General features: G+C 39.1%; 1 pseudogene; it reads left to right on the plus strand.

The window, feature by feature from the left end:
* Positions 1-10,282: 10,282 nt before the first annotated feature.
* The window catches only part of LOC102481915 (CCA tRNA nucleotidyltransferase 1, mitochondrial-like), a 57,281-nt pseudogene continuing 42,655 nt past the window's right edge, over positions 10,283-24,908 (plus strand).

The following is a 24,908-nucleotide window of genomic DNA, read 5'->3' on the forward strand; positions in this document are numbered from 1 at the left end:
CTGTCTCTCTCTCTTTCTCTTGCATACACACATGGCACCTCTGGCAAAATTAAAAAAAAAATGTTATATGAGTAACCACTTCTTTGAGAATCAAATGAAAGCATAATGAACCACATAAAAGGATATATAAAACCTTTTACATATACTGATAAAATGTGGGCATATAGATATATCATCTGATATATATGCATATTTGTTGGTATGATATTTTTACATGTGTCAATATATCTTCTTAAAAATTGATCTTCAGAAAAATCAGAAATATAATCTTTATAAATCATTTATTTCATAGCTTTTGTGAAAAAGTTAATTTCACCTCCTGATAAACATCTCTAAATTGTTTAATTAAAATACAAAGTAAAAACTAAATCTGCTCCAAAGTAACTCTAATGTGCATGCAGATTTTGAAAGCAAACATCATCTTTAATTTCCTAATGGTTCTGATCTTTTTGTCTGATGATAACAAAAGCTGAGAGCTAAGCCTAGACTTAAAAAGAGATACAGAGGGCCAGCAGGTGGCTTGGTGGTTAATGTGCTAGACACTCCCACAAGGTCAACCATGGTTCGCATTCCAGACCTGGTGACTTGCTTTCTCCCTTTCCCCTCCACCTCCTTCTGTGTCTCTCTCTGGTCAAATTGAAATAAATGAATGAATAAATTTAAAAACTGAATAAATAATTCTTAAAAAATAAAGAGATACAGAAATGGAATCAGAACTCTAGTAGGTCTCTTTATTATGTGATGTATCAAGGAATTCTGGATCTTTCAAAGGATTATTGATGAATCATTTCCTTTGTTCTTAGAGCAATGAGGTCATGCTGGCAAGGTTGTCAATATATATCAAATGATAAGGAAAATAACCCACTATAGTTTTTCTGTCCAAAACAGTACAATTAGATACATCATTAAGTACTGCAAATACACTTTCTTTCTGGTTTTTTTTTTTTTTTTTTTTTTGGGGGGAGGGGTTTTTTCTATAGGGCATGTGCACTCACCAGAAAGAGAGACAGAAAGCGAGAAATCACCCCTTGGGGGGATGGCCACACTGCAGTCCCTTCTCCCCCATTCTTCTCTCGGGGTCTTGAGCACGCGTGCACATGCGCTCGGTGTGAGTTTAAGCCACCAGATCCGGGACTTGAACTGTGGTTGACTACATGAGAGTCCAGTGACATAGCCATTTCGCCAACTGCTGTTCCCTTGTTCCCTTTTTTTTTCTTTTTCTTTTTCTTTCTTCTTCATCATCATCATGATTTTTTTTTGGAGCACCGCAAATACACTTTCTGCACAGGTCCATAAGAACTGTCTGAGAAATGTATTTACTGTCATTTTAAAAATATTAGTGTTTTCAGCAACTTTCTAAAAGTTGAAAGCAAAACAGAAATCTGTCTTTGAGGATGTCTACATGTATAGGACAAATGGAAACCAGGAAACAGCTGCACTGAGATCCATAAAAAAAAAAATAGGGAAAATGGTGCCGTGGCTGGACCCTTCATTGTCTGCTTCAGAATTGCAGATGGCAAACTTGACGGTGCAAGAGAACATCAGGCAGGCGGTCTCTTTGGTTTTCCTCCTCTGCTCAGGCCACAGGTAGGATAACCATTTCCGTGATGTGTGACTTTATCAAGATCCCTCGATCATGCTTCTCAATGTGAAAAGCTTCTTTATAGTATGTTTACGATAAAGGCTTCCTCTTGACTCAAGTACAAGTTTATTAAAGTTCCAGTCTTTTAAAACTGAGTCTTTTAGGGACCAGCAGTTAGCGTAATGGCTATGTCGCTGGACTCCCATGTAGGCGACCATGGTTCAAGTCCTGGACCAGGTGGCTTGAAACTCACGCCGGGCGTGTGTGCATGCGTGCCCAAGATCCCGAGAAGAGAATGGAGGAGAAGGGATTGTGGCGTGGCCATCCACCCTGGAGGGTGATTTCTCGCTTTCTGTCTCTCTGTCACTCTCTGTCTGTCTGGCGAGCGCACGTACCCTAGGCAAAAAACGAAAAAGTAAAAACCTCTCCTAAAACTGAGTGTTGTCAACATTTTTTTTTTTTACAAAAATTTCATATTTTGGGTACGATTTTTGTGGTATCAGAGAAAATATGGTCTTTCGGCTTTTCTGATTTGTGTATGTAATAAAGAGAGATGCGTCATATGAAAAACACTGTGGCTTTTATGTTCCATCATGTTTGGTGATGAATATAAAATCAAATGCTATGTAAAATTGTTATGTTTAATATATTTGCTAATTTCTACCTGCAATTTGACTTCAGGGCAAGCAAATAAAATCTCCATAATGATCATGATGTCATTGTGTAATATATTTTCTATTTTTTTAAAGAATTATTTTATTCAATTTTATTTATTTATTTATTTATTTCGGTTTGACCACAGAGAGACGGCAAGTGAGAAAGCTAGTCGCCAGGTTTAGGACTAGAGCTGCAGTCAGCCTTGTGGGAGTCCAGAGCCCTTAACCACTGCACCACCTGCTGGCCCCATATTTTCTTGATTTAAATCCATAGGAAACTCTTCTTGGTTTAAGCTCCATACTATATCACCAAACACAGGAGTATTCCATATCATTCAGTCATTTGAATTCAAGCAAAACCTTGATAAAATAATTCAAAATGAAAATATGTGCTTTATAAAGGTAAAATAAAGGCAACAGTGAAAAAAAAACAAATTAAAAAAAAAACTATATTTGTTCTTGATTTATTGACCTCCGTATAGTCAATCCATAAGCCAAAATTTACTGTGTTGTTTACTGGGACCAGCGGTTAGCGTAATGGCTATGTCACTGGACTCCCACGTAGTCGACCGCGGTTCGGGTTCTGGACCCAGTGGCTTAAACGCATGCCGGGCTCATGTGCGTGCGTGCCCAAGATCCCCAGAGGAGAATAGAGGGGAAGGGATTGCAGTGTGGCCATCCCCCCTGTGGGGGGTGATTTCTTGCTTTCTGTTTCTCTTTCTGGCGAGCCCTATGGCAAAAACCTCTCAAAAAAAAAAAAAAGTGCATTGTTTACTCAAACAGGATTCCTCCTTAGATATTCTTTTTGATTAAGTAACGAACTATATGAGCATTCAGTTGTTCTTTTTAAGTAAAAATATTACTCAGATGTGATTTTGTTCCTTTTTGTAAAAAAAATATTTAGCCTTCAAGGACTCTCCATTAATGGATGTCAGATAGTAGAACCATTAAAACATTAGTTAAAAAACATGGACACAGGTAAGAATGTTAAACTTCTCATTTACAAAATCTTATGCTTAAGTATCACCTATCAGCTTACAGAATACATTCTCATATTTTACTTATATTATGTTGGCATTTTCATTAAGCACCCTTTAGAGTAGGCATTATCAGCTGTCATTTGAGTAAAACTGAAGCCCAGAGATAGTAAGTGACCAATCAGCGAGCACACAGTAAGTTACAGAAGTTAGACCGTCCAGTTTTAAGCATAATGTCCTTCTGGGTATGGCACAACACCAAGCAAATATCTTGAAAACATTTGCATTTTCTCCTCTTATTCTTAATTTCCTTTGTTATAGAACCAAGGTAGGCACAAATAACTAGAGACTTCTCCCATCATGATTTCCACTGTCTTCAGCTGAAAGACTTAATGCCATGCAATTTTGTTTTCTTTCTTTCTTTCTTTTTCTTCTTCCTTTTTTTCTTTCCTTCCTTCCTTTCTTTTTCTTTCTTTCTTCTTTCTTTCTTTCTGCCTCTCTTTCCTTTCTTTCTTTTCTTTCTTTTTATTTCTCTTTTTCTTTCTTCTTTTTCTTTCTCTCTCTCTATTCTTTCTTTTTCTTTCTTTCTCTCCTTCTCTCCTTTCTTTTTCTCTATTTCTTTGTCTTTCCTTTTTTTTAAATATATATATTTTTGCTATAGGGTTTGTGCACTCACTGCAGAGACAGAGAAACAGAAAGCGAGAAATCACCACTAGGGTGGACCATGCTGCAATCCTTTATCTTCCTGTCTCCTCTCAGGATTTGAGCATGCATGCACATGTGTCCAGCTTGAGTTTTAAGCCTCTGGGTCTGGGACTTGAACCACTGTCAAACCACAAGGAAGTCCAGCGATGTAACCATTATGCCATCTGCTGCTTGCAATGTCACGCAGTTTTATAACATTATGATAAGATCACCAAATGATTGTATTTTCTTTTTGCTTTTAATAAGAGAGGTTTTTTTTTTCTTTTTTTTCACATTTTAAAAATAGCAATTTTGGAGAGCTGGCAGGTGGCTTGGTGGTTAAGGCACTGGACTCCCACATGGCTGTCTACAGTTTGAGTCCCGAACATGGTGGCTTTCTTTCCCACTTTCTCTCCCTGTCTCTCTCTGGTCAAATTTAAAAACAATAATAATAAATAATATTAAATAAAGTAATTCTTTTAAAAAGAAAATAGCAATTTTTGAAATGTAAGAGAAAAATATTATTCTAATACTGAAAGAAGCATTTCTTTTGTATAGAAATCATATCATATATGTGATCTTTTAAAAAATTAAGAACTATGACCTAATATGCTAAACAATACTATTCTTTGCCCATATAAAAAAAAATCTAGAAGTTATACATAACAGGAAACCAGTTGAGTTGGTTGACACATACCACAGCCACCAAAAAGCAACCTAAGATACAGGACAAATAGAACACTGAGGTGTGGTGTAGGGCTGGGCCACCAGTCCACCCCTCAGCTGCCACTTATGACCATCCCAATGGCTGTATTTTCAGGAGCTGTGGGTTCTCCCTCATTTGAGGGAAGCAGCTACTCACCCACTATAATGTATAACTCATAGTAGAGGGCACCTGCATAAAGGCACTCCAGACTTCACAATCTCTAGGCGACTAATGAGGTTTGACTTCCATCACCTGAAGACTCTTCAAGATTGGAGAACTCTTCAGGCAAAGACGGTGCAGCTGTTTTCCCACCTGTACTAGAAACACTGCAAAGGACCTTCCCGGAGGCAACGTGACTTCTTCATTTTGAGAGGGAATGATTCTGAGGTTGACAAATACTTCTTCCTTTAATTTGAGACTGGTTCCGATTTGTGAACCATCTACAAATCACTTGAGACACCTGTCTTCTCAAGTTTATGTTTTTAAATACGTCTTCCCAAGACTGTCAGTCACCAAGCGTCTAATAGCACATAGCACATGGTGGTGTCCTATGGGGAATGAAGGACTCAACAGGAAGTGGCAGTTTCATTTATTCTTAGCAATCAATTTGAAACATTCTTACTTTAGCCGATGATAGTCCTCATCATTTTATAAGTCGTGAAGCATAGAAGTCATTTTATGTTGTGGGACCAGCATAATGGTTATGTCTCTGGATTCCCACATAGTCGACTGCAGTTCGAGTCCCAGACCCAGTGGCTTAAATCTCACATTGGGCACATGTGCGTGCATGCCCAAGATCCTGAGAAGAGAATGGAAGAGAAGGGTTTGCAGCATGCCCATCGCCTTGGAGGGTGATTTCTCACTTTCTGCCTCTCTGTCTCTTTCTGTCTCTCTGGCAAGCACACATGCCCTATAGCAAAAATCTCTCTCTCAAAAAAAAAAGTCAGTTTTGATTATGTTTCTGAAAAGAGTAGCAAGAGAAACTCTCTATGTATTTGCTTAAGATGGTAGCTATTTCTTATGTGTTAGATATCGTGTTTTATTTTTATTTATTTATCTTAAGGTTTTTGCTATAGGGTAAATATGCTGGCCAGAGAGAGAGACAGAGTGGAAAAGTGAGAAGTTACTGCCCAGAGGAGATGACCATGCCACAATTCCTTCTCTCTTTCTCCTCCTGTGATTTCGGGCATACACACACCTGCTTGGTCTGACCTGCATGCTTCCAGGTTCAAGACTTGAGCCACAGTTAACCATAACGAAGTCTAGAACCTGAACCACCATGCCACCTGCTTTATTTTTATTATATGCCATAGGGCACTGCGCCTGCCAGAAACAGAGAAAAAGAAAGGGAAAAAGCATTGCCAGAAGGATGGTCATGCTGCAATCTCCTCTCCCTCTCTCCTTTCTTTCAGATTTTGGGGCAAATTACCCAGTTCAGGACTTGAATTGCCTATTGAACTATGTCAGATCCAGCTGCCTTAACCACTACACCACTGGCCTCCCCATCTTACTACTTTATAAAGAAAAAATACTCTATTGTACTAAATCGACCCATGTAATAGGTCAACTTACTGTAAGTGTTATATAGATTATCATTTGCTTATAGAATACCTGTCTTTGTGCTCATGGATGCATAAATCATTTTCCCCACTCAAACTCTTACATCTATTTGAGCATCCTTTCAACAGCAGGAAAAAAATCTGGAAATCACATAAGCCTATTTATTAATTATGTGCATTTGGGAAAGTTATGTAATTTTCCACCCTAGTCACCTTATTTACAAAGTGTGAGTTACAATGACTGTCAGCAAAAGTTGTTATAAAAATTCGGACATAATAGATTAAAAAGAAACTTTACTCTTTGCTCTGAGTATGTGTTTAATAAATGCTGTTTTAGTTTCTCCAAGCCTACATTAAGCATGCCCTTTTCTGAATGCCTGTAGCACATACCATTCATTCCCCAGTATTTCTATAAATAGAACCTTATTTTCTTATCCAATATATAAAGCGAGAATACATGATGCACTTTGGATCTGGCACAACGCTGGGAGTGATCTGGGGAAACATCATCAGTCTCCCCAAGGTCAGTGGCCTTTAATTGTGCAATAGCTTATTGGGTACAAAAACACCAAAGAATGTGGCGATGTGATAAAAAAAGGCTGTAGCTGGCCAATGAAAACCTCATCAAATTGAATTGTGATTGGCAAAGTATACAAGTAATATAAGGCCACTATTTCCTAAATAAATTTTCAGTTAAGTTGTAGTTTTTCTGAATTATCTCAAGTTATCTGAATCATGGACCTTGAATAATTTTGACATAAGTCAATGTTAAATATAAAGATAAAACTAGAAATTAAGTCTTGGCAGAAATTTCCAACATGGTCCCTGTCGCCATGGTTTCAAATCTCACCATCTCTCACTTTGGAATATCAATTTCAATGTTTTGGTTTAGAAAAGGTCTAGTCTATTTTCCTGTTTCTTTGTGAAAATAACTACTATTTGGATATGTGTTCTTCTAATTATTTGTAATATGTAGGTTTTATTTATTTATTTTTAAATATAATTGTAGGGGTTTTTTTTGTCTTTAGTATTATAGCAGATGTGTTCCTCATCATTAAAAACTTAGTATCTTTTTAATTTTTGGAATGCTTGCTAGTCAGCTATTCTTTTTTTTAAGAGAAATTTTTGCTGTAGGGCACATGGACTTAGGCAGAGGGACAGAGAGGCAGAGAGGCAGAAAGCAAGAAATCACCCCTGGTGGGGGGAATGGCCACCCTCACAATCTCTTCTCCTGCATTGTCCTCTTCTGAGAGAGGCTGGTCCTCTGCTCCTGAATTTTTGACATTTAGAATATTTTTTAATATTTTAAAGTAAATAGTGACCCGATGACACTTTTTTTAGAACAGAGAGTCTCAGGGACCAGCAGCTGGCATAGTGGTTGAGGTGTTGAGCTCCCATGTAGTTGACCATGGTTTGAGTCCCGGACTTGAGAGGAGAATGGAGGAGAAGGGATTGTGGTGAGGCCACCCCTCTGGGGGGTGATTTTTCACGTGCCCTCTAGCAAAAATCTCTCTCAATGAAAAAAAAAGGGGAATGGAGAGTTCCATCTGTCCTTTTATAAATAGGTATTTGAGGGGTGTCCGGCATAGGACGTGCATGAAAAGGCATCGAGGCCTCTGTCTTCTGTTCACCTTCGCCGCCTTCGTCGAGATAACCCACCCACGCCGAGGCTGGTCCCCGGCAGGTATTAGTTTAGATTCTCCAAATGAGGATTTCTGAGTTAACTTGATGAAACAAATAATCCTAAAATCTTGATTCATGTCTTCAAATGTTCTAAGACTAAAATAATCCATACTCTGGCAATGGTGGAAGAGAATGCCTCTTCCTCATGCCCTTCTGAGGGATTACTCTTGAGTAGGTGCACAGGAAAATGAAGGATGGGGAGGGTGAACTTCACTGATTTGATTGGAGAAAAAGAAGATGTTGCTTTTTTCCACAATTGTTTTAATACTAGTGTATTTAATTACTTGGCTTTATCTTTATCCATGGCCATATATCAGCTATTTGCATTTCTTCAGTTGTAAATTTCTGTTCATGCTCTCTTGCAGCACTAGCAATTTTTATTTTTTGTTTTAATTTACTACAGGGCACATGAGCCTGCTAGAGAAGACAGAGAGAGAGGGAAAAAGAGAAAGTACCTTTCATGGAGGACGATCACACTGCAGTCCTTTCTCCTCCATTCACTCAGAATTCTGGGCACACATGCACATGTGCCTGGTGTTTCTCAAGCTGCCAGTGCTGGGACTTGAACCTTGTAGTTGGCCATGTGGGATCCAGCCACCTTCACCACACCACTAGCTAACCCAGAAATAGTGTTTTTTTGTTTTGGTAGCAAATTTAATTCATTAGTTTTAGGATAGTATTTTTTTCTCATACAGACAGCAGATTATTATATCAGTATTTTATTTTTCTTCCTATTGATTTGTTGAAAATTGACTTTTTTTTTTGAGAAGTTTTTGCTATACAGCGTGTGTGCTTGCCAGACAGAGAGAGACAGAGAGATAGAAAGCGAGAAATCACCCCCAAGGGGGGATGGCCATGCCACAATCCCTTCTCCTCCATTCTCCTCTCAGGATCTTGGGCACACATGCACACGCGCCCAGTGTGAGTTTTAAGTCACCAGGTCTGGAACTCAAACTGCGGTTGACTACATGGGAGTCCAGCAACATAGCCATTATGCTAACTGCTGGTCCCAAAAATTGACTTTTAAATCCTTAGAAAATTTACAATATTATGTTTTTTTAACTATAAAAATGATGCATTCTTAAAGAAGTAGAACCTACAGAATTAAAGAAAAATTTAACTGCCATTAATTTTACCACTAGCAATAAATACTGTTACATTGTATATATTTTATTTGGTCTTTTTTCTGTACATCAGTTAAACAAACAAGCAAAAACTAAACCATGTTCCCCAAAATACTGTTTTGTATATTTTTTTGTTAACTACATTGAGAACATATTCCCAGTTGATCATTCCCAGTTCATTCTCAATTAAATTTCTTTTGAAAACATAACTTCATAATGATTGCAAAAGATGAATATGTCAACACTCTAAGAGACATTTGTAGTTTCTAAATGTTTGCTTTTGTATGTCATATAGTAAAATATTTAGGATAGAATCCTAGCAATATAATTATTGGAGTAATGGACATGAACATAAATATTACAAAATAGTTTCCTGGAAAGTGATACCAACATATATTCCAGCAGAATGTGAAAGTGTCAATCTCAACTTGTTTGTCGAGCATTGAGTAGTACTATAATTTTAAATAAAAATATGTGTTTCTTTGATAGATCCAATAATTATCATTTTATTTACTTCTCTTTGATAGCTAAATTGAACATTTATTCATCATAAGTTTGTTGATTATTTGCCTCTACTCTTCTGCGGAATATATTTGCATATTCCTTTTACCCAATTATTTCAGGAGTTTTATTTAAGAGTCCTCAAAATAGGAAACATTATTCTCTTATTATAGCTATTCCAAATATTTTTCTATTTGTTATTTACATTAAAAATTCTTCAATTGTCAATGGGTTATGTATTCTCCAGAAAGAGAAGGAGAAACAGAGAGGGGTGAGAAAGCACTCCTCCACCATGGAGTGTGCTCACACCCTAATTCCTTGTCCTCTGTTTTTCTATCCCATTGGGATATTGCATGCACATGCATGTACATCTGCATGCATGCACACACACCTAGCATGTTTTTCAATTCTCTAGGACCAGGATTAGAACCAAAGTCAGCCATGTGGGATCCAGCTCCCAATTTCCATCCTGAACAACAATGTATAAAAATTCCTTGGGAACCAGCAGTTAGCGTAATGGCTATGTCGCTGGACTCCCACGTAGTCGACCGCGGTTCGCGGCTCGGACCCGGTGGCTTAAATCTCACGCTGGGCGCGTGTGCGTTCGTGCCCAAGATCCCGAGAGGAGAATGGAGGAGAAGGGATTGCGGCGTGACCATCCCCCCTGGGGGGTGATTTCTCGCTTTCTGTCTCTATGTCTCTGTCTGTCTGGCGAGCGCACGCGCCCTATAGCGAAAACCTCTCCAAAAAAAAAAAAGAAAAAAAAAATTCCTTTTGCGGTTTCTAGAGGCCCTGGTAGTTGCTGTTGAAATGCACAAGTTCGTGAAGCCCGGGAAAGTGGTGCTGGTGCTGGCCGGATGCTACTCCAGATGCAAAGCTGTCATCATGAAGAACATTGAGATGGCACCTCAGACCGTTCCTACAGCCATGTTCTGCTGGCTAGAATTGACCACTATCCCCACAAAGTGACAACTGTCATGGCCAAGAAGAAAATCTCCCAGAGGTCAAAGATCAAGTCTTTTGTGAAGGTTTATAACTACAATCACCTCATGCCCACAAAGTACTCTGTGGATATGCCCTTGGAAAAAAAACGTGGTCAATAAGGATGTCTTCGAAGACCCTACTCTTAAATGCAAGGGCCAGCAGGAGGCAAAGGTCAAGTTCAAAGAGAGGTATAAGACAGGCAAGAACAAGCGGTTCTTCCAGAAGTTGCTGTTTTAGATGTTTTATGTTTCAGTCATTAGAAAGGGGGAAAAGAAAAAAGTTTCTTTTTCTCTACATTCTCACCGTTCTCTATTTTTTGACTTTTTAGTTATCCTGGTATGTGGCAGTGATGGCAGCAGCAGGGACAATGCATGGTGGGTGACCTTCTCTCCAGCTGCTGAGGTACCTGTATCCTTGGCCCAGGTCCATACTCGTCTGTCGATGGAGCAGGCTATGCCTTCTGAGGCGACATCTGTGTACAATGAAGTTACAATCTCCGGAATTCTAGTCTTTTTCACAGAAGGATTGAAGAACCTGACAGAATTGTTTGTCAAAGAGAATCATGAATTAAGAACAGCTGGAGGAACTGGGAGGGATTTATGAAGTGGAGTGAAGACTCAGCATGTGGATTGTGCTACAACCGCTACCCTTAGGCAGGGTAGGAGATGTTTCAGGCACCGGGGATTCAGATGATCAATAACAAAGGAGAAAAGCATGGAATGATCACTACCAGGATTCATGAGGAAAAATTTGAAATGACTACAATGCAAAGTGATGTCATTACTGATGGAAGACATGCTGAGGTAGAATTCACAACTGACTGGCAGAAAGGTGCTGAATGCAGTCTCACTATAAATCTTATGTTTCTAGATGGTATCTCATTTGACTACTTTTATGGTCATGAAGATGAAAAAAATAAGCAAGTTCGATTTCTTGGACATGAGAAACAGACTACAAGAATGTTATCTCTTAATTTTAAGGTTTTGTGGGAGAATTGTAGACAAACCTGGTGACCATGATCCTGAGACTTTGGAAACACTTGCAGAAAATGCAAAAGGCTTGGCTGGAATATTAGGCAAGAGGATTTGGGTGGAACTGAAAAATTGGGTAGAAAGAGGATATGAGTGGAAGTGAAATATAGGTTCACCAGTAATACAGGTTTTGAAGAAGTTAACAAAGTCAGTAAAAATGTCAAAGGTTTAATGAAATAGTTATCCTGACAGGTATGAGGTGATATCTGATTGTCGTTTTGATTTGCATTTTCTAATGATTAGTAGTGTTGAGCACCATTTCAAAAAATGAATTAGAGACTTAAATGTAAGATTGGAAGCCATAAAATGATTAGGAGAAAAAGATGGGGAAAAGCTCCATGACATTGATCTGGGTAATGACATTTTGGATATGACCAAAAATGCAGGCAACAAAAACAAAAGTAAACAAGTGGAATTACATCAAACTAAAAAAATTTGGCACAGCAAAGAAATTATCAACAAAATGATACATTTCATAAACTCATTATATAAAATTTTATTTTCTTAGAGGAATTTCTGAGAATTCTCAGTATTATGTGGACAGTATCAGTGTAAATATCCAGTGGGGTTATAACTGAGTAATATTGATAGTAATATAAAATATTAATTTATCTTATATTCTGTATCTAAAAATTCCAATATTTGCAGCCTTTACACATTTGATTATGCTGCTTGTTGTTACTGGCAGTTTTTGCTCATGGTTCCTTGCTTTTTTTTTTTTTTTTTTAATGTCAGCGCATGTTTGATGTTCCGTTGGAAACACCTGGAGCACTGGATGAACATACATTTCTCTAGTAAGAATTAGTTTTGTTCTTTTTCCTGGTTCCTTGAACACTAGCAACCCAGAATCGCTTTGGAAAGCAATTCCAAGAGGATTTGGGTGGATCTGAAAAGTTGGGGGATGCTTTTCCTACCAAACTGATAGTGTAATATTAGGCCAAAAAGTAGTGTAAGGTCCAACTTATGATTATGAATACATAGGTCAGAGAAGTAGGTAATTTCCATGGGGTCTCCTTTTTTTGTTGGTGAACACTGTTTTTTACTTAAGGTGGAACTGTTTAAGGCCATAACTCCACATGCATGCTTCTTTTCTGACTCTCCTCTTGTGCATACCCTAGGCTTTTCTTTTCTTTTAATATTTATTTATTTATTTATTTATTTATTTATTTATTTTTAGATTACTGCAAAAGGGTATGCATACTTGACAGAGAGAGACAGAGAGAGGAAAAGTGAGATATCACCCCCTGGAGAGGATGGCCATGCTGCCCCTTCTCCATTTTCCTTTTGGGATTTTGGGCACACATACATTCATGTCTGGTGTGATTCTCAAGCCACCAGCACCTTAACTACCATTCTACCTGCTGGTCCCATACTCTAGGCTTTTATAACTTACTTTCTGTAGTATCCTCAAAATGTAACATTTGAGAGAAGTCCACCCATTTCTATTCTAAATATAAGTTTTAGAGCACCTATAGAATTTATAACATGCCAAGAGTCTGTAACATTATTTCTGTCAGCATTGGCAAACATCTATGCTCAAGTTGTATGAGAATTGGTGAAGTTGAAGTATTGGGAAAAGGTGTTTTATAAAAATGATAAATTATTGGTATACTCTGATAGGAGAGAGAAGTGCCCATTTAACCTCAAGGTGAGTAGAGAGAAACACTAGGAGAATTAGAATTTGTCCCTTGTTCCTTGTGGTTTAGGAGCCATACAGACATGCTTTCTGAGTCCATTCTGGCTACAAAATATGGTTATATTGATAGTCATCATATTTCCACAAGGAGATGGTCACTTTGCATTGGTTGATATAGTCACTTGGTTTGAGGCTATAAATAATGCTAACTACTGAAACAGAGTTCAAGCAAGAGCTTGGATTAGTAATTTTCTTTCAAAATATAATTGTGTCCATTATAAAATTGTCTTAAGCTTACTTATTTACTTCTTCTGAGAGACAGACACAGACACACTCAACAGAGTCTTCACTCTATGATCCACGCCCAGTATCAGTTGGCCAGGATCTCAAGCCGGCTCAGGGAGGTCCAAGGACTTTTTCTCATGTGGGTCCAATTTCATTACAGCTCTGCCCCTGCCTGGTCCGAAATTTATATATCTGTGCATAATCTTACAAGAGTTTAATGTTAGCTCAGATCTGTGGAATCTTATTAGGTTGATACCAAAAAGGTAGCCAATATGGAAGAAATATCTTGCTTCCACTTTGGAAGTTGATTCACTAGCGTTAGATTGATTTAGCCTCTTGATGGATCCATAAGACACATTTTGCCATTAGAGAAAAAGCATTCAGTCTCGCAGAAGGCAGAATTTATAACATTGCATCTGTAAAGAAATGTGCATGGCTTTTATAAAATAGATTAAAGCTTGAACAATGGTAGAAATGGCAATTTTTGATTAAAATATTGTCAGCATGAGGCATGTTTCTTCAATTTTCAGCAATTTAAAATTCCACCATAATCAAATTCTGTAGAATAGTACCCACCGTTCATATAACAGCTAGGCTGGCAGTAATGAAGAGTTGCAGAATTAGCATTAGATCAGAGATCATGCTGACTGGAGTGCCTTTATTTTATGTGAAGATGGGTTTTTTTATTATTCATAAATTGGCCCAAACATGCCATGTTGTCATTAAATGAGTTCTCCCTGTACTTTCTTTTAGGGCAATAAATGGTGCTAATAAGTTGGCAGGCCTCCTGCCAAGCAGATCTTCAATATATGTGGTAAGAGCACATTAATATGGAATTAAAAGGCAGAAACATGGGACGAGTTCCCTACTCATAATTGTCCTTTTCTGTAAAGGAAAATAAGCTATCACATTGCTCCTAGGAAGTCTAAGCCATTTATAAAATAATGACTTTTATGTTTATAAATTGGTTTAATTTATCCATTTCTTCATTATGCATTAGATTTCTACAGTGTGCAAGGCACCACCGGACAAAATAGATTCATAGGCATGACCTTGCTGTGAAAGAGCTTGCAATATCCGTGCACACTCCATTGTTTGGTCTACACATCTTACTGTCTCTCAGTTCATGATCTCTATGAAGCACATAGATGTGTCAATATTATTCACAGGTGAAGGTGACATTGATCGCTGGTTTATCTGTAAATTATTGCCCTGAGCTTTTCAGTGTTGACACTAGGGACTGCCAGTTCATCACTTTTGGTGTTCTTGACTATCTTTCTACCAAATTACACTCCTTTTTTAGAAAGACTTGTCAAGATTAGGTAGTCTATAGATTGTCCCCTTGAAGGAGAGCACAGTTAATCAATTGATACAGGACCAGACCACAATTAATTGATTGATACAGGACCAGATCAGGGTGATTTTGTTATTGTTTGTAACCACAAGCATCTGTGGAGCAATCAAGAATGTAAAATGAAGTTGGGACCAGCAGTTAGAGTAATGGCTATGTCGCTGAACTCCCATGTAGTCGACCGTGGTTCGCATCCCCGGACCCGGTGGCTTAAACTCACGTCAGGCGCGTGTGCATGTGTGCCCAAGATCCTGAGAGGAGAATGGAGGAGAAGGGATTGTGGCATGGCCATCCCCCCGAGGGGTGATCTCTCCCTTTCTGTCTCTCTGTCTCTCTGTGTCTTTCTGGGGAGATCACGTGCCCTATGGCAAAAACCTCTTCAAAAAAAAAAAAGAATGTAAAATGAAGTTCTATCAGCTTTGGTTCAGACAAAGACGACCTTACCTATGGATTATTCTTAGTAGAGTAGTTATATAATCTTACAAGAGTTCAATGTTAGCGCACATCTGTATAATATTATCAGATTGTGATGAAAACTTCAAACAGAGGGTGTAAAGTTAGGGGTGGGTGACTGTGCTTCAGAGGGTGCTTGAACTATTGGAATAATAACATTTTGGGCTGGTCACATAGCCTAGAGGTTAATGGAGACAGATCCCACGTGGGAGACTATGGTTTGAAAAACATGACATGTGTGCTCCAAATCCCAATAGAATTGAGAAGTGGAGGAGAAGGGATTGGTCATGTCCCACTGGGAGGAGGGCTTCCGCCCCTCATCTCCTCTGTTTCTCTGTCTTTCTTTGGCAAGCACATGCAACCTCTGACAATTAAAAATAAATAAATAAAATTTTGTATTCAATAAGCTGTGCATTTTCCCTGAGGAGATCATCTGAAGCCTTCATTTTATTCTTTAAGAGATCCATGAACTTTATCTGCCAAAAGTTATGAACTCCTGATTTAGGGCAGGCATTGGTAAGCTTCTGAAAAGATCTAGCTAATAGATATTTCCAACGTTGGAGAACATATAGTATCTGAAACCACATGAGTGTCGCTTTGTTCTAATAAATCTTTATTTATGGCGCCAAGGAGGCCCCAGGGGCCATAGTTCTCTAACCTCTAGTTGAGGCTATGATTTGGTTCATACCAAACTTTCAGAATACTGTGCTGAATAAGTACATTCAGGTTTTCCCTATCATAAAAATTATATTTGACATGAAGTTATTTATTTAATTTGTCTTTCTTTCTTTCTGAGGTGTAATTTATTTGGTCATTGGAAAAGTCATCGTGCATTTTTGCCTATAAGAATACATCATTTTTGCATAGAAAAATACATCATGACTTTTCCAATGACCTAATACATGGAGCATAAGGAACACATCTTAAATGTGCTTCTTGATCAGTATTTACATACATATATGTGCATATAACAAATCAACATAGAGAACATTAACTTTGCCCCCAAAAGTGCCCTTGTGTTGCTCTCTGTCATAATCTTCCCCCTCCCCTGGAAGTAACCACCCTTTTCTCTTCTATCCCCACAGCTTGGTTTTCCCTTTCTTTGAACTTCATTGAAATGGATTTAGGGAACAGTACATATTTTTTATGTGTCTGGATTCTTTCACTCAGCATAATGTTGTAGAGAGTCAGCTGTATTTTTGAGCAGACACATAGTTTTAATACAGTTTTCCTGAATCACTTATAGTGTTGTTTCTGAAGACCCTACTTTTTTTTTTTTTTTTTTGCTACAGGGCCCATGTGCTCACCAGAGACAGAGAGAGACAGAGAGACAGAAAGCGAGAAATCACCCCCAGGGGGGATGGCCATGCAACAATCCCTTCTCCTCCCTTCTCCTCTCAGAATCATGGGCATGCATGCACACGCGCCTGGTGTGAGTTTAAGCCACCAGGTCCGGGACTTGAACTGCGGTTGACTACATGGGAGTCCAGTGACATAGCCATTACGTTAACTGCTGGTCCCGTGAAGACCCTACTTTTTATTCAAAAAAAAGAAAAAGAAAATAAATAAAACAAAATAAATGAATTAGAACACACATTCTAGTATTCTTTTTCACTGGAGAATATAAAGGTTGAAGCATATTCTTTTTATTTTTAGAGAGAGATTTTTGCTATAGGGACAGACAGAGACAGAGAGACAGAAGGCGATAATCAACCCCCAGGGAGATGGCCATGTCACAATCCCTTCTCCTCCATTCTGTTCTCAGGATCTTGGGCCCACATGCGCATGTGCCTGACGCGAGTTTTAAATTTTCAGGTCCAGGACTTGAACTGTGGTTGACTACATGGGATTCCAGTGATGTAACCATTGTGACATCTGCTGGTCTCAAAAACATATTTTTAAAGAGTGAAGACTTAAATTTCTTTTTGCCTTCAGATGAGTAGAACCAATTTGCTTTTATACAGCCATTGAGCCATGGAATTGAGGAGGAATCTAATGTCCTTTAGTCTAGTTCTTCTTTTGGCATGTGCATCACCTGTAGGTCTTGTTTAAAATGCAGAATAGGGGCCATCAGATGGTGTAGTGGACTTCCACTGCTGGACTTCCACAAGGCCAGCTGTGGTTTGAGTCCCAGACCCGTGACTTGAAAATCCTGCAGGGACCTGTGCGTGCATGCTCAAGATCCCATGAGGAGAAGAGATTGTGGGGTGGCCATCCTCGCATGAGCTGATTTCTTATTTCCCTCTTACTGTGTCAGTCTTTCTCTCTCTCCAGCAAGCACACAAGCCCTATAGCAAAAACCTCTTTAAACAAAAAATGCAGAATAGGGCCACTCTGTGGCATGGGGGTTGAAGTGGTTGGATCTCACATAGCTGACTCATGGTTTGAGTCCTTAACCTTGTGGCTTGAGAAACATTCCAGGTACATTGTATACAAGCCCAAATCCTGAAAGGGAGGAGAAAATGGAGGAGAGGTTGGAGTGTGCCCATTCTCCATGGAGGGTGCTTTCCCACTCCTCCTCCCTCTCTGCCCAGTGACTACACATGTCCTCTGACAAAAATTTAAAAATAAAATAAAAATGCAGACTATAATTCAGTTGGCCTGGGGTATGGCCTGGGAATCTGCACATCAGCTGTTTCCATGTGGTTCTAATGCTACTCTCAAATGGACATGCTTTGAGTAATTGGGCTATTGTCTGGAAATCATTACTGATATTGTTTAGAATAGAGATGATGGTATCCAAGAGCAGTGGCCATGAGAACTCACAGAAAATTAAGATATTTATAAATCGAGGGACCAGCAGTTAGCGTAGTGACTATGTTGCTGGACTCCCACGTAGTCGACCACTGTTCGAGTCCCGGACCCGGTGGCTTAAAACTCACGCCGGGCACGTGTGTGTGCGTACCCAAGATCCCGAGAGGAGAACGGAGGAGAAGGGATTGCGGCATGGCCATCCCCCCTGGGGGATGATTTCTTGCTTTCTGTCTCTCTGTCTCTCTCTGTCTTTCTGGTGAGCACACGCACCCTATAGCAAAAACCTCTCCAAAAAAAAGATATTTATAAATCAAAATGTATGGAAGTTGCTGAAAAACTGCAACAGTATGTGAGAAACAGATGCTACCAACGATAATTTCAGCCTTAAACTACTAGGTAAGTTGTGATAGTATCCTGTGACAAACTTGGAAGTGAATGTTATTTGGGGAGAAAATATTTGAATGTGCTCAAAATTGAAGCATTCGAGAGATATTTAGTAGGTATTAGGATGGAACTCAGAGCAGGACCTGCATGAAGAGGTAAATTTGAGAAGTCATGGCCATGATTGACATCCAGAAGGAGACTGTAGTGTGGAGGAGAAGAAGACCTTGACCACAGCTGGTGGCGAGACAGAGGAAACTGAGCCTGTAAAAGACTGAGAAGTCAGAGATAGGAAAATCAGAATAATGTGTGTGTGTGTGTGTGTTTGTGTGTGTAACTGTGTTTGTGTGTTTGAAATAAAAAGAAGAGGGGCCAGCAGGTAGCATAATGGTTATACCTTTGGACTTTCACATAGTTGACTGTGGTTTGAGTCCTGGACCTGGTGGCTTAAATCTCACGCTGGACCTGTGTACATGCATGCCCAAACTCCTGAGAAAAGAATGGAAGAGAAGGGTCATCGCCCTAGGGAGTGATTTCTTGCTTTCTGTCTCTCTGTCTGTCTCTCTGGAGAGCACATGATCCCTATGGCAAAAATCTCTCTCAAAATGCTTTAAGGAGGAAAAAGTGGTTTGTAGTTTACAGTGTCCAATGCCAATGCTGCTTCAAGTTTTTAAAATAAGGATATGAATAGGCCTGTTTGATTTAGCTACTATCACTCGTTAGTGTCCTTCACAAGGGTTCTTTCAGCAGAGCGACACAATCAAAAACTAGATTGGCATGAATTGAATAAATAGGAAATAAGGGAATGGAGGTAGAAAAGAGAGGTTTTCCCCAGAAGGGCAGGAAAGAGAGGTAGGGTGGCAATTGGATAGGAATGTGAAATCACAGGAGACTTTTGGTTTCTAAATGATGAGACTTGAACATGTTCAAATTCTAGTGGGAAGGATCCATTTGAGATGGGGTGACATATTTAAGATGAAAAAGATATATATGCTAGCCTATGGTTTTATAAAAGGCTATAGCTGATCCAAAGATTAGAAATTGGCCTTGGAAAGTAGGAGAGAAGTTCAACCACAGTCAGAGTGGACAAAGATGAAAAAAATGTGCAGAAGTGTGTGTTAGTGGAGTGTTGAGGGCTTCAACATTCTCCATGAGGGAGGTGAGGTCATTAACTGTGAGGAAAGGGAAGCTAGGGCTGTAAGAATGTGTCTGGAGAAGAGTGACCCAGATTTGAAATAGCCATTGTAAACAGTACAGAATGTTGACCAGATAAATGTAACAGATTGCTGATCATGTGTTTAAAATGTAAGTACACTTCACCATGTACTTCTGTGCAAGGCCAGAGAACATGGCTAATGTTTACATGGACTCTTGATGTGATGGGGTACTGACAATATTATCACTGAAGTGGTGGATTCTGCCATTTAAATCAGGGGGGAGTGAATTAAAGAAATTACAATACTGAGGGTAGGAATGTAAATAAGACAGTTATTTGGAGGCCCCAATGAGACAGAAGAGTGGTCACAGGAGTGCTTAGGAATTAGTAACCTGGAAGGAAAAGAAGTTGGGCCTAAATGAGAGATCCTCTAGTTTTGGGGTATGAGAAAATCTAAAGCTATTTAGTAGAGGGTGACTGTCAGAGAACAGAGGAGAAGGTTGCAAGTAATGAGGTGGTCAAGAACCTAACATCACAGTGTTGGATGGGTCATCTACCTGGCTATTGAAGTCACCCAGGATACTGGCAGGACTCGAGGTGAAGTAAAGACTCTTACCATGTGCCAAAGTCTTCAATTAAATGTGGTTTGGGATAAAGAAAGTTGAGTACCTGGAAGAGTAGTTAATGATGGGTGAAAGAAAGAAGAGAGGCAGTCATGCATGATGTAGGAGAGGAATTGATAACTGTTGGCAAGTGATGAAGTGCAGAAGCCAAAAACTTCATATCCTGACTTCAAGCTACCTGACAGAGAACAACCAACCTCCACTTGTGAAAGATGTGGTAGAGTATTTGAACCAGGAGTCTCTCTTAAAACAAGGAGGAAGAATTAAACAAAGAAACAGATTAAGTCATTGAAGATTTAGTGTATGGAACAGAATTCCCATGAGTCATAGCACAGTGGTTTAGGTGATGGCAGAGGGATGGGCTTGGTCAGTGTCTCAGAAGTAACAAAGAGATGAGAGTGGTGGAGTGAGTGGGTGGCCAGAGATTGATGCTTTGGGTGTTCCTGATGAAAACGTACAGTGCTTTGCAGCTAATCTGTTTGAGGAGAGTAGCTTTGGGCCTCACATCCAGATGACTTTTCTGGACTTCAGATGTTGGTCACAGCAACTTTAATTTCTGCAGCCATTTGACCCTGGGTGGTGGTCTAGGTTGCAGCCAGTGCATGGGATGGTGTAAAAACCATTGCTATTGAGCCATATAACCCAAATTCCTGGCTGTGATTATTTTCTGCTTTTATATCCTCGCACCGTACTCAGTTGGCATAAGTTGTCTGGGATCTATAATAGTGAAATCACACATTTGCAAACTGTTTACAGGCTTTAGAACACAGTATACTAAAATTAGTTTAGTTTATAATACACTTTCAAGCACTCCATCCTGTATTATACCATGCATTTTCCTTTTATAAACACAAAACTTTTTTTTGCAGTATATTTACCATTCTGGGAAAATTCAGGCTGAGAAAAGAGAATTTTATTTTGAATTAGTCATTTCTAATAGACTAATTAGTTTGTCAAGTGGAAACAAAAAGAACATTGAGGGGAACTTAGCTTTCATAAATAAACTTAGAGAGTGAAAGACAAGGTATACCCTGTGTTGATTCCCAGTAACCTTACTGGGTGAAGGTCAGACTGATTTTAACAGGTGGTGTTCACGATGCTCTCTAGGCACGATAATGATTTCCCTCCATTCTTAATTTTTTTCACTTTATTTTTTTTAATTTTAATTTTGCTATAGGGCATATGCACTCACCAAAGAGAGATGGGGGAGGAGAGAAGTGAGAAAGTACTCCTGCCCCCGCACCAGTGGAAAAGCCATGCTGCAATCTCTTCTCTTCCATTCTCTTCTTGAAATTTTGGGCACACATACCCATGTGCACCATATTTTTTTCTTTGCTTTTTTTTTTTTTAAAAAATTATTTGCTTATTATTATTTTTAAAATTTATGCTACAAGGCATGCTTCTGAGAGAAAGAGAGAGAGAAAACAAGCTGTCAGGTCCAGGACTTGAACCACAGTTGGCCATGTGGGAGTCCAGCACCAAAACCATCTTGCTGCTTGCTGGCCTGTGCATCATGTTTTTCAAACAGCAGGGTCTGGGCCTCAGAACTGTGCAGTCATGTGGGATCCAGTCCCTATAACCACTATACCACCAGCTGGCTTAATTTTTTTTCCCTTCACTTTTACCATAATGCTCCTCACCTTGGGATTCTATATTATCTCTTTTGAATTTTTCTTTTTTTAATTGGCGGGAAGGTAGCAGATACTCTGAACATTCGACTGGTAATGTTAATCTCCTTTTGGCCTCAGAAGCAGCAAGAGGAAGTAGAAAGAGCATAGGAAGTTGACACTTAGCCTTTTACCTATATTTTACATTTGTGTAGATTCATCTCTCCTTTTCCATGGCAGACACACTGGTTATTAAGTGCTCCATGGTAGCACAAAGCATTTTGATGAAAGAGTCTGTTGTTCATCTCTTTTTATTGCACAGACTGACTCAGTGTTTCTTGTAATCTCTTCCAGCAGCTTCTCAGACACCATTATACAACAATGCTCAGAGAATTAAATTTTTTAAAATTTCCTCTGGTTTTTGGCTTATAATTAGTTTTTTTATTTTATTTAATTAATTAATTAATTAATTAATTTATTTATTTATTTATTTATATTTGCAAGGGGCTACATGCACTCAGAAAGAGAGAATACTTCCCATGGGACTTGGGCATGCCATAATTTCTACTCCTCCATCTCTCTCTCCTTTTGGGATTTTGGGCATGCACCGACATGCATTCCGTGTGTTTCTCAAGCCACCGGGTCTGAGGCTCAAGTTGTCCAGTTGGTCATGGGATTTAGCTACTTTACCCACCATGCCACGGGCTGACCCCTATGCTTTATTATTTTTTTTAAATGATTCTTATTTTTTTAAACAAGAATGATGAATTTGGGTAAGACTTTTTTCAAGCAAAAAGTTGGTCATTTTATGGACAGCTTAGAGAAATGCTATGTAAAGACAATAACTACTATAATTCTAAAGAGAAATCCACTGATATCAATATCAATACTACTTTTCTTTCTCCTCTATTGATAACTCTTACAAGAATTTTCACACCAAGATTACTGATTGCTGTGTTTGGAGAATTCTTTTATCAGCTTGACACAGATAGAAATGTCATCTTGACCTTGTTTCTGAAAGATGTTTTAACCTCACTAATTGGGCAAACTCCACTGCTATTCAGTAAAGCTCTCTTGAGAGTGAAGGGTCTTTGATTAGGGAAATTCCCTAATTGGAGAGGAACTCTCATCATAAAGCAGTCATAACATGTTGATTATAGTTTTACCATTAGGGATTCCATCACTTAACCCACATGTATTATAACAAGAATTTGATTAACCTAAGTCAATATTAGGCTGGACATATTGGACCCACTGAAATGAATTAAGTCAGTGTAGCAATCTAAAACTCTAAGGAAAAAACATAAGCTTGTGATTCATAAAAGCAAAAACACATGTTGTATAAGAGAGTTTAGGTTTTTATTAATAGAAATCTTCCAATGGTTGCTAATGTCTTATGCTTCCATGCTTCTCACTTTTCCTTTTTAAATTTTTATTACAAAACCATTCATGAAGACACACGAGGAGACTAGCGTAATGAAATCCCAAGTAGCCATCATCCAGCTTCACTAATTATCAATTTTTTTTTCTGTCTCATGTTCTTAGTCCCTTTCATTTTTTTGTTTGCATACTGGAATATTTCAAGATAATATTAGCTGTATTCTTTCATCTATAAGCATTTTAGTATTCACCTCTCTTTTATGCTGTTAAAATAATGCACAAATAGTAACAAATACTTCTTTGTAGTATTAATCTGGCTTACCTCATCAGGTCACAAAACCTTGGTAGATATCATCATCACTATTGAGCAAATTACAAAAGGTTCCAAGTGGCTAAATGACATTCTCAGGGACTACTGAAGAGTAACAATGACTGTCAAACCTGGGCTCCTACTAATACTTGACTCATTTTTACCCTCTGCAGAGTGAATGACCATATCTAGTAAAAGGACTAACGTATTTGACTTCAACTTCTCTGAGCAGTGTCCTTTTGTTCTGTTTTTTGAATATTTGATTTTGGTTTTAATGCTTTTGGTAGCTTGTGACCAACCAAAGGAAGTTGAAGGTGGCCAGAAGAAAGTGTCACTGGAGATGTGTATTAAGCATGTCTTTCTTCTCTGGTGTTTTGACAGCTGGGGCTTTGCTGACTCTGGAAAGACTGTTCCCTAGTCAAACCAACCAATCCAAAGGCCGCACCTCCCACGTAACTCTTCTAGCTCTTGCAGCCCAGGCCCTTATCGCCTACCCTAGTACCCCAGGGCCGGATATCAGAAAACCAGGGACAGCCCCCTGCATAGAGCCTGCAAACATATTCAGATTAGGCCACCCTAAGCCTGCTTACCCGCTCAGCCTTCCCCTGGAAACCACATAATTTTCTAGCCTGTGTGTTCCCCTTGATGCTTCCATCTCTTGACCAATGGCAGACCCTGAGTGGTGTGGAATGCCTTCTACTCCTGGAAACTGTCAGTGCAAGAAACCATCTTCTGGGACCAGCAATTGGCATAACGGCTATGCCACTGGACTCCCGTGTAGCTGACTGCGGTTCAAGTACCAGACCTGGTAGCTTAAACTCACGCTGTGTGTGCATGTCCAAGATCCCGAGAGGAGAATGGAGGAGAAGGGATTGCGGTGTGGCCATCCCCCCTGGGGGTTGATTTCTCGCTTTCTGTCTCTCTGTCTCGCTCTGGCTTTCTGGCGAGGGCACGTGCCCTATAGCAAAAACCTCTTTAAAAAAAAAGATTAAAAAAAAAGAAACCATCTTCTCAATGGCAGTAGTCTCTTGATCTATTGGCGTTACCATAGGCAGAAAATGATAAAGCCTACATTTTAAAGCAAGATGGCAGACACTGAGTAAACTCTCTGGGGCCTAACATCAAGGGCTTGTAGCTGGATGAACTGACAAGCTTGGTTGGAAGAAAGAGTAAAGGTCTGAGATTAGGTAATGAAGTTACAGATCAAATGCTGTAAAAGGACAATAGGGGATAGATAATGAGGTCAGTAATATGTGGGAAACATCATCATCAAATGTCAATAGGCAGACCTAGCAAATGATTGGCAGTCACTCAGTAATCCAGATAGTTTCCTAAGGGGAGTGAATTCCAGGGAGAATTGTGTTTTTCCTTGGGTAGGAATGTCATCTTCAATATTTGCATTTCCCTGGGGCTATTGGAAAGCACTATTCACTCACATCTGATGTGGATGTCTCCCCTGTGTCTTCTTAGAGATGGCCATTCCTG

The sequence above is a fragment of the Tupaia chinensis genome, unplaced genomic scaffold (genome assembly GCF_000334495.1).
Source record: "Tupaia chinensis unplaced genomic scaffold, TupChi_1.0 Scaffold000147_1, whole genome shotgun sequence".
Classification (NCBI taxonomy): domain Eukaryota; kingdom Metazoa; phylum Chordata; class Mammalia; order Scandentia; family Tupaiidae; genus Tupaia; species Tupaia belangeri.